Raw genomic sequence first — 9,694 nt, 5'->3', positions numbered from 1 at the left:
CTTTCCGGCAGCTTTCCGTTTGCTTGCCGTCTGAAATCTTCTTAAAGCTCCCGAATATGACAGCCTTTGAGCTTCCTCAAACTTAGAGCCTAAACGGATGAGAAGCAACCGTTTCCGAGTTCCCCCTTTAGGGGCTGCCGGGGGTGCGGGCACGCCCGCCGCTGCCCCATACCCAGGTGCCGCCTGCCCGGGGTGCCCGGCGGGGAGCGCGGCGGCCCGGCCCGCAGGTGAGCCCCTGCCTCCCGCCGGGCCCGGGGCCGCGGCCAAGCGGGCTGCGTGCCCGGGGCGGCGGGGATCGCACCTTGCTCCCGGCACAGGGGCGCCCGGCGGCGGCTCGCACGGGGCTGGGGCGCCCGGCCCGCCCTGGCCCGCCCCGGCCCGCCGGCCCCGCCCCGAGCCGCCCGGCGCCGTGCCGTGCCGAGCCGAGCCGAGCGGCGGGCAGCATGCGGAGTGCCGACAGTGCCGGTAGGTCCACGGGGCGGGGGGCGCGCTGCTGCCGGCGGAGCAGGTGCGGTGGGACCGGGGCTCCCCGCGGGTGGCGGTACCCGGGGCCGGGCTCGGCTTCCGCGGGCGGTGGCGCTCGGGGCCGCGCTGTCCCTTGGCAGGGCGCGGGCGGCCGGTGCCCGTGGCGGAGCGGCGGGGCCGGTGCCCTTGGCGGGACCGGTGCCCGCTCCCGGCAGGCTGGGCTCGACCCGGCGGGTTGGGGTCTGGGGCGGCCGTGGCCGTTGCGCAGCTGCGGGCAGTCCCAGCCCCCTGCGCGTCTGTAGTAACGCGGGGTGACGGCGGGTCGCCTCGGGCTGCGGCGGAGGGCGACGCGGGAAAAGTGGGAATAATCTTCGGCTCTGTGAGTACCCTGCGATTAAGGCAGCAAAATGCTTTCTGAATGTGTTACAACACCGAAGTGGGCTATTAGTTCGGACGCGTCTTAATGAGTGTGTTAATCAGCGTAACATCCTCCTCTGCTCACCTTTTGAGCTGATTGAATGTGGCATCTGTTGGGTTTTTCTTTGTGCTTTGAAGTATGCGTTAGCCTGTGACAGTAATTGTCTTGCCATTTTCACTGCATTTTCAGTGTGTAAATCCAGCATGTGACTCGAATTCAGATCAGCTGGCCATGGGCTGGCTGGAAGACCGGGGGTTGGAGATTTATTTGCACCTAGGCTTATACGGTTGAACCAGTATCAAAAAGTTGTAAGCTCTCTCTCAAGCTTATCGGAAAAGGTCTGGAGGTCTCTGTCGACTTTAAAAATCGTTTACAATTGGCAACCTTGCCGGTACTTTAAGCCAAAATGCAATCTGACTGTGGAAACCAAACTGCATTCTTGTATCGCCCTGCAGGTCAAAACTAAGGCATGTTGGTATGGCCTGGAACCTTCATATGAGTGTGGATTTCTTTTCTTTTCTTTTTTTTCCCTTCTTTTCTTTTTTCATCTCCTTAGAGACTCTAAGTCCTGCAATAAGGTAGAGCAGTGCAGTTTGTTGCCAGGCCCAGCTGGGGTGCAGCTGCCCATTCTCTGACTCTGCTGTTGGTTTTGAGGAAGTTCTTAATCTCTCTGTGACTCAGTGTCCTAATCTTTAAAATGGTTTAATAAGACTTGTCACGCTTGCCTCCCAGGGATATTAACATCTAATTGATGTTCACCAAGTGCCTTGATCTGGGAGAAAAGAGGGCATCTTGCTTCCTTCTTTTGCCACTCTGTATTGATTGCTAATTATATTACAAGGGTGGAAAACAGATTTCCATCAGCCAAACTGGAATTCATGTCTGTTATCATTTGCACAAGCCCTCTAAAGAAGTGTATGTCCATATGCTTAGTTTGAAGTATCTGGGTCTTCCTCTAAATACAGTGGGTTTTATCCTTTCTGGAGGATGCATCTGAAAAATGTGCTTCTAAAATACTGTACTGAAGCATCAGCAAACTTTTGCTTCTAACTCTGGAGATATTATACAGTTTTTCTCTGTGCATTATGAGGTCATAATACATTTTAAGACTTAGAATTAAGTTGACTCAACACATCCTTGATGTTAGTCTTACTCAGACTGAATCTTGTGTTCAGTCTGGGTTTTTGTCATGTTTTGCTTCTTTAGAAACTGAGAAAGTCTGCAACAATTTTACAGTTCTCTGCCTGAAAACAGAAGTTGTCTTTAAAATACAAGTGCTGTATTTGTCTTTGTAACCATTTCACTTGCTGCCCAAAGCAGTAATTAGCCACTTTACTCCCCTGACTTGAATCTGGCCCCACCTCACTGCCTCCCCCTTCGGGCAGATAGCAGAGCCTGCAGTGGCAATAGTACAGGGCTGGGGTGATGGGGTCACCAGTGGCATATGTTAGAAGACATCAGTATTCCATAAATCAGCTGGTGTAAGTGGACACACCTACTTACTGCACGGGCAGAATGGTCTTTTTCAGCTAAAGCCTTGAGCTGAGAAATTCTCCGTCCTTTTCCTGCGTCTTGGGTTCTCCATGCTGCAAGGCTGTGTGCTGGGAGGCTGCTTTCTGATGGGGCCGGCTAGCCAGGTACCAGCGCATTCACTCATGCGTTTTATTCAGTTCTTTTCAAGACTGTTGCTGCAAAAAATGTTAAACAGAGCTGTCAAGTTGATATCTGACAAACGAAGGTTTTAAAATGCTGCTTGACTTTGGTGACTGCTGTTCTCTTCATAGTGCTAGAAAAAGGTATTGGAGATGCAGCTTATTCTCTATGGTGGAGAAATGAAGTTCTGATGGAAAACTGAAGGTTGCTGCATTCAAATTCTTCTTCCCATGTGGTCTGTAGCAAGTGATGTGACTTTTCCTGCCCTGTCTGTGAAACTAGGTGAATTGTTAGCAAACCAGTATACAGAAATTTACAGAAAATTATACAGAAACGAGAAGCCATCTCTGTTTGAAACTCTGAGCTTCTTGTTTTTTTGTTTGTTCGTTCTTAGTTGCCTTAATGTTGTTCTAAAGATGTGTGGCAGTGCAGTATCCCTGATGGTGGTGGTGTGCTGCTGTTTGTGGGGGGGTTGAGATTTCCTTCTGTTTTGTCTAGAATCTAGAAGTAAATATGATCTTGAAAGATTTTGGTTTTTCTAAGATATTCTGAAGTGGAGTTTTCTTGCCTGGTGTCCATGTCCTGTTGCTTGCGGAGATGAGAGAGCCTGGTTTTTGTCTGGAGATGTTCTTTAAGTGTAAGAAACCATAAAACAAGAGAGGTGATCACTATCCGGCTTCTCCATGAGTATACTTTAAGTCTTTCACCTCTTTTAGCACGTACCTTGTATCTGCTCCAGCTGTGTCACTGCTCTGGTATTTTATAATTAGTATCTTGAAAACTCAAGGGAAAACTTTCAAATGCTAGATACTTCCCATTGGGGCTCTTCCACGTGGCTGTAACATTTGTTGTGAGACCTTGGTAACGTGTATCTGTTCCTCAGGAGTCCCTCGTCTCTGATTCCCCTGGCATCAGCAGAAACCCTCTGTTTTCTAGTGGAAGAGGCTTTGCTTCTTAGGAGCACAGTGTGTTTTGCTTCCCTTAAAACGAAGACAATTTTAGATGACTGAAACTGAGGTCTGCCTCCCTGTATGGTCCTGCTGTTTTCTCAGCTTGCTTGCGTGGTGTATTGTGGAGCCAACAAACTACAGGAAGGCTGAGGAGTTGGTTTGTAGTCTATAGCGGCAGCCTGGCATGCATTATCTGTATAATATGTGTGTACCTGTTTAACGTGTGCACTTCGTGTATGAGCAAATTGTTTCTTTGATGCACCTCTTCTTTTCAAGCTCTTTCTGTGTGAGGAGTCCATTAATTTGAAAAATGCAGCTGCTACTCTGTGTCTGGCAGCCTGGCTGGTAAGGGGTGGCACACTGTTTGCTTTGCTCATCGCTAGGACCAGGTTTAGAGGTGTTTATACTGCAAATAGACTCCTTCAGAAGCGGTATTAGTAGTTCGAGGTATTCCAGCATGGTATATTAGACTGTTTCCAGAAAAGATATATATTCTAAATTAAGGCTATTAAGTGTCCCACTGATTCAGTGACCATGTAGATACATAGTTAATATTGTATTGTGACACATTCTGGAAATTGCTGGGTTTATTTTTGACATGGAGAAGATGACTAAGAATAACTCTTTCATCTATGCATAGTTACATTTACAAGCAAGTCAAAACTTCCCCAAAATGATCTTTAGTCATATTTAGAGTCTCAGTTCCATGAAAGGAAAAAAATTCAGACTTGTGCTTAAATCTGAGCCGCGTGTGCTATCAAGCCCTCTTCCTGCTCTGAGCTCATAAACCCTTGTTCAGTGAGGGCTTATGTTTGGGGGGGGGTGGGGTTGTTTCGTTTTATAATCTCCCCCAGATTTTTGTCGCCAGTTTACTGTGCAGGGTGGGGGGCAAGAGAAGCCCCATTCTGTCTTGGGAAAGGTAGACTCTACCACAACACAATTTATAATAGACCCTAATGCCCTAGCTTATATGTAGTTAGAGTTCTAATTATTTTCATTTCTCTGTCCCAGTCACACTGATATAACTAGAAGGAAACTTGCATTCATTTCTTGCTTTTTCTTCCATCCTAGAGCTGTGATGGTAAGAGCTGGTGAGGAGGGAATAGTTATGAAGACAAGCCATGGGTTCAGAGATCACCTGCCTGTCTGGTTTTGGACACTTTGCTACATTTTGTTAACTTGTCTCCAAAAACTTTCTGTCTGGGGCCTGACTCCTTCAGGCAGATAATTTATTGAATTGTGTGATGGGAATATGTGGATTAGATTTAAACTTTTGTTCTTGTCACTGGCATCTCATCTGCATTGGTCTAGACAAACAATGCCAGTGGCTTCTCCACTTGCTGCATTCAACCAAGTGGATGTTACCACTTTGGTTTTTAAAATGACTGTGCCTGGCACCGTAAGTGTGTGTTACGGAGTTTTGTCTTTGTAAAAAGCAGGTTCTTTGGGTCCATTAGTTCATGGTAAATCCTTCTCAGACCTTTTAAGCTTGCAGCTTCTTGCCTGTGTAGGCTGAGGCAGTGCCCAAGGGGGTGTTAGTGCTCATCCTTCCATGTAACTGCCATAGCCAAGCATCAAAATAGAATTTCCAAAGCCATGTGAAAATTTTGTTGGGACTATGTGGGGATGTTTTGTAATCAACTTTATATAGTTTTATGGCAATTTGCTTATCTTAACTCTTCTGGATATTTCATGGTGTGGTGTTTTTGTTGGTTTGTTTTTTGGTTTTTTTTAATATAGTATCACTTTTGAAGGAGTACATTAAAAGGCTCAGTTCAGATAACATATTTTGCTGTTTTCTTACATGAATAGGCAACTCCAATAGCCAATTGGAAGGCTTTTGAATGTTCCAAGATGTTTTTTCCTAGTCTATCATGTGTAAATTGTGTATGATGAAGGTCAGAAAAAAATCCACGGTTTTGAAAAAAGCAAAGAAGGAGGAACAAAAGACAAATTTCCCCCCCTCTTTGAGAAGGCTTAGGTTGGGCAGATAGTGGAATTGGTTTTTTGTGTGTAATCAGATAAGAGTGTACTGTAGTGACTGTAATCTGTGTTATTGGCTGAGGTGAGTCCCATCTGTTAGTGGTGTTAGGGATCTCCAGTACCCTTGGCCTCTAAACTTGAGCTCACAGGGAGCAGCACAGAAGGATTTAGAGAAACAAATGCAGTCTCCGAAGGCAATTGGTAAAAGCAAGGGAGAAATTCATAACGCAGCACAATGTTCTCTGCTGACACCCTTTCCAGCTGCAAACCCCCTCTGGTTAAACATTAGCCTTAATGAACTTTGCAAGATACCGGGTAGTTTTTGGTTTCTGCTTGCCCATGAGATCAGCTTTCTTTTGTACGGGATCATCTATTGTATATGCTTGTGATCAGGCTGTTTATTATGGATTTTCATTGTGCTGTGTCACCTTGTGTTGAGCTGGGGAATAATTTTAACTAGCAGTCTGAGCTGATTAGTAGAAAACTCAGGGCTTATGCTGCAGGAAGTACTTGGGCTTGACTTCATGGTAGCGTGTAGTCAGTGGTGATTTCTATTTATTCATTAAAAATCTTGTCATCGCTGTTTTACCCCAGCTGTGGATCTGGCACGGTATGTACTTGTATGCTTGAATCACCATTGCTCTTCTCCTGTTGGAGGCTGTAAAGGAGTGAGCATCCTGAGAATAAAACTGACTTCTCCAGGTCTCACTTCCATCCTAGCTGGACTGAAGGAACAGCTGATGGAATGTGATATTTGGGTTTGGATAATTTATGTGAATGAGTTCTCTTTCAGATCCAGACTCCTAGCCTTCTGCTCAGTATTTGGTTTTCCCCTTTCACAGGGGTTCAAATTCAAGGTGCTACAAATTCCTATGGCTGCCACCTATGCAGCCAACTGTTTCTATCAGTTCAGAAAATTAAGTAATTTCACAGCTGTAGGAACAGAAGAATATTGAAGCCTGGAGCGATTTTTCTGATTTCAGTTTTGCTTCATAGGATAAATGTAGAGTGTAGGTTCCTCCCATTTCTATCTATAGATTTTTTAAAAGTAACAGCTGACACTCCTCTGTATTTGTGTTCAGAACATTAAGTGGTTGTATGAATATCAGAAATGTGCATGTTTAAGGCTTGGAAACAAGCTCCATAAATATGAGCTATTGGTGCATATTCAAAGTGGAGTTCAGTGGATACTGAATAATATACCCTTTGCTGTAATTACTCTCTGAAACTCTGCCCTTGCACCAAGTCAATATTCGGTGTCCTAACAAATGCATTATGGAGAATAAGACTTAGATAAAAAACGAAATACATCCCAACAGCAAACCTGTTAAGACACTGTCTTTCAGTTGTTCTGATGGGGGGTGTATGTGAGAAGGAAGTAGGATTAGGGTGGTTGACTTTATTTCCTGGAAATGAATAGCATATATTTTTCAGTGCATAAAACGGATATTACTCAGTTTGTGACCTGCTTCCTAGTAAAAGGGTCTTGAAGTGGGGATTGGTTTAAATCTGTTGCCTGCATTCCTGACATACGGTATTGTGTGATGCTATCTTGTCGCAGAGGCATGCAATGTGCTGTGATGTATAAATAACCCTGTGTGTCAAAGGTAATTTGAGACAATGTGCCAAATATTTAATGAAGCACTGGGTCTTGTCCTGGTACCTGGTATATATTTGGGAATAGGTATCTGAGCTGAAAGTGCAGCAGAGGGGTGATGAGTAATGTAATACTCCCCAGCACATACTGCAGAGCTACTCTGTACGGTGCAGTAAGACACAACCAGTGCTACAGGTCAGCTGCATCTTATTTGTAACTTTGATGCTTAGATAAGTGGACAGGAAAATAGGTTAATATACACTAGGCCAACCTGCTTTGTGCATGTTGAGGGGGAAAACATTGCCTTTAGTATCCTCTGTGGGGTAATTTTAGTGAATACTTCACATACCAATTTTCAAGATAAACGTAGAATAGCGTACAGAGGGGAATGGCTTTATTCCTGTGGAAGCATCACTTCTCCCTTGGAGGTGGACTTGGGGGAATGCTGACCTCGGGCAGTTTTGTGCCTCAATACTTTTGCTTTTGTGCTTAAGGTATCCTGGGGCTGTGAGGGAGATGGCTTTGGGAGGTGCTAAGCAGCAGGCGCTGGCATGGGAAGGAGGATCTGTGCTGTGCACCAGGAGCTTGGCAGAGGCCTGGGTGTAGGTGGCAGAGGTAGATGCTGGCCCCTTGCTCAGAGAAGATGGTTTCTGTCTGGCTTGCCTTGTCATCTGGGAATGAAACTCCACAATGGGGAGTTTTCCTCTGTGTATTTATGTGGGAAAGGAGATACACAAGGTCTTTATCTTACACTTGCCTATGCAAAAATGCTAAGGGGGGGGGGGGTATATTCTTTCTCTCCATTTTCTTTTTTACTGAGGAAGAAGCTGTGATTGTTTCCTGAATGCATGCATGTAGAGGGCTCCAGCAATATTTCTACTGCTATTTCATGACAAATTCAGAAGCTTGATAACGTCTTAAGGCCTTCTTTATGCATGCATTTAAATACATACCACTGAGCCTGTATATAGGTATTTCTTTAGCTGCTGACAACGAATGGATCGGTGTTATTAGTAACTTGTGCATAGAAGCATCTTCAAGCTCAGTTACAGAGTCAAAATGTTTGTCCCCCATTTATTGCATGTTCATCATGCATTAATAGAGAACAAAAGGAATTACATGGCTATTTCAGAACAAGGTGAGGCATTCTTGCACGTTGTTCACAATACTTTCCTCTTACAAAGTCCAAGGTTCAGCCTGACATTCAATAAAATGACTCAAATGACTAAACACTGACAGAGTTTCTTGACTCAGCTTTTTCTAACGGAGCATTTATATGCATCCTTCTGATGGTCAGGTAAAGCAGGTAGCTCTACAAAGCAATGTCAATATGAAACTCTGCTCTTTGAGGTAAAGCTTTGTGGGTTCTTTGAGAAGTAAAACATTCAACAAGACATAACTGACCCAGAACTTAATAGGATACAAGTTTGTAAGGCAATCTGGCTCATTTGAAATCTCGAGCCAATAGAACTGTAAACACTGGCTTCTGGAAAATAGCTGTATAATTATTTGTCTCTTAGTTCACTGATTTCTGAGATAACTAAAGGAATGGCATATATAGTATAGCAAGTCTGCATTTGCATACAAGATCTAATTTAGAAGTAAATAATGATGTAGATACGTCACAGGTGTTTAATAGTTCTAGAGCACAAAGAGACTGTGAACCACTACTTTTCAGTTTTATTTGCTCTACTGAAGTAACATACAGAGAAGCAAAGAATGGCAAGGTTTTCCTTGTCTATCTGCCTAACTGGCTGTTGTGCAGCCAATATGCCAACACATGTGCAAAATTTATTGAAAATGTGTGAGAGAGAATTACTGGTACTTCTAAAAAGTAAAATGCAAGCTTACTTCATTACTTTGTTTGACTTCCCCACTAGGTATCAACAGACTTTGTAGGGTTGTGATCAGCACTTCTGATGAGTTCATGGAAGCCTTCATTACATTTAATTTTAGTGACTGTTTCTCTAATAAGAAAAATACACCTTTGTCATGCTGAGAAGCAGCTTATGTTTTGAATCCAAGTTTTTTACTTTCCCTATGAGTTTTGTCTGTTGTCTAATATTTTGCTGGGATATTATGCCAGATACAGGGCTGAAATTAATGTGTTTTTTAATTTTGGAGGAGGAGGTGAAGCCAAACAGTGTTTTCTTCCTTTGACTTATGATTTCATTAGGATTTTAAGGATTATTCTGCTTTCTTGGGTGAAGATAACCAGAAAAGAGAACTTTTCTCTTTTTTGCCAGGTCTGGGGAATTTAAAATTAAAATTAATTGGTTGTTCTGGACCTAGTCATTAGAAACTAATATAGACAACATAAGTATTACCTCCACAATTAAATTAAGCAAAAAAGGCAACATTTACATTAATTATTTATTTACCTTGCAGTCCTGTATTCACATGACTAGTCTCTGTCAAGTGTATCTGCAGTCACCTTTTTATTTTTTGAAAAAGGATCCAAATTTCTAGTATTCCTTATCCAATCCATTTAATCTTGAATAGAATATTAACAGTCATTGTCCTGTGTGAACACTTGTTTCATGTCTTGTGGTGTGTTGCTTTTTTCTTGTTAAGACTTCTTAAACTTTATTTGCAATGTTCTGTCTTTTCCCGTATTTACAGATCAGT

At 43.7% G+C, this 9,694-nt stretch overlaps 1 protein-coding gene across 8 annotated transcripts in view; it reads left to right on the top strand.

Annotated features, from left to right (window-relative positions):
- The first annotated feature begins 310 nt into the window (after positions 1-310).
- The window catches only part of MICAL2 (microtubule associated monooxygenase, calponin and LIM domain containing 2), a 132,782-nt gene continuing 123,398 nt past the window's right edge, over positions 311-9,694 (top strand). For all 8 annotated transcript variants that reach the window (XM_080404614.1, XM_080404613.1, XM_080404612.1 and 5 more), the window contains exon 1: positions 311-465. The gene's annotated coding sequence lies outside the window, so the exon portion shown is untranslated. The remainder of the gene's footprint in view (positions 466-9,694) is intronic.

The sequence above is a fragment of the Falco punctatus genome (genome assembly GCF_963210335.1).
Source record: "Falco punctatus genome assembly, chromosome: 10".
Taxonomy (NCBI): Eukaryota; Metazoa; Chordata; class Aves; order Falconiformes; family Falconidae; genus Falco; species Falco punctatus.
The sequence above is the reverse complement of the archived record's forward strand: the minus strand, read 5'-3'. Positions and strand labels throughout refer to the sequence as shown.